Below are 407 nucleotides of genomic sequence, written 5' to 3'. Positions count from 1 at the left end.
GAAGCGGACTTGCATCGAGAGAGTTTGAATATATCTCACGTCAGGACACTTTACATTTGACTCTCTTCCTTAATCACTTAATGTACAATTTGAAAACTGGATCACAGCTATAAGGCAGTGAAGGTGTCCTAGTGCCTCGAGCAGTGTTCTGGAACTGAAATGAAGTACCATCATAATTTCATTACTATTTATTTTTGCCTCTTAAGTCCGCTAACTCCCTGTAAAACCTTCTGAACCCAGCCCCACACACGGTAAGCAGGCCTCACGTCCTATCGCACCCCAGCCTCCTCAGGGCTCATCCGACGCCGCCCGTTACTACAGCCCATCATAGGGGCCTAACTCAAAACCACGGCAACTGCCCGCCTCACGCACGCCTTCGCGAGGCCGTGGAGCAAGAAACCCACCAC

The sequence above is a fragment of the Haliaeetus leucocephalus genome, unplaced genomic scaffold (assembly GCF_000737465.1).
Source record: "Haliaeetus leucocephalus isolate CR32 unplaced genomic scaffold, Haliaeetus_leucocephalus-4.0 Scaffold889, whole genome shotgun sequence".
Taxonomy (NCBI): domain Eukaryota; kingdom Metazoa; phylum Chordata; class Aves; order Accipitriformes; family Accipitridae; genus Haliaeetus; species Haliaeetus leucocephalus.
The sequence above is the reverse complement of the archived record's forward strand: the minus strand, read 5'-3'. Positions refer to the sequence as shown.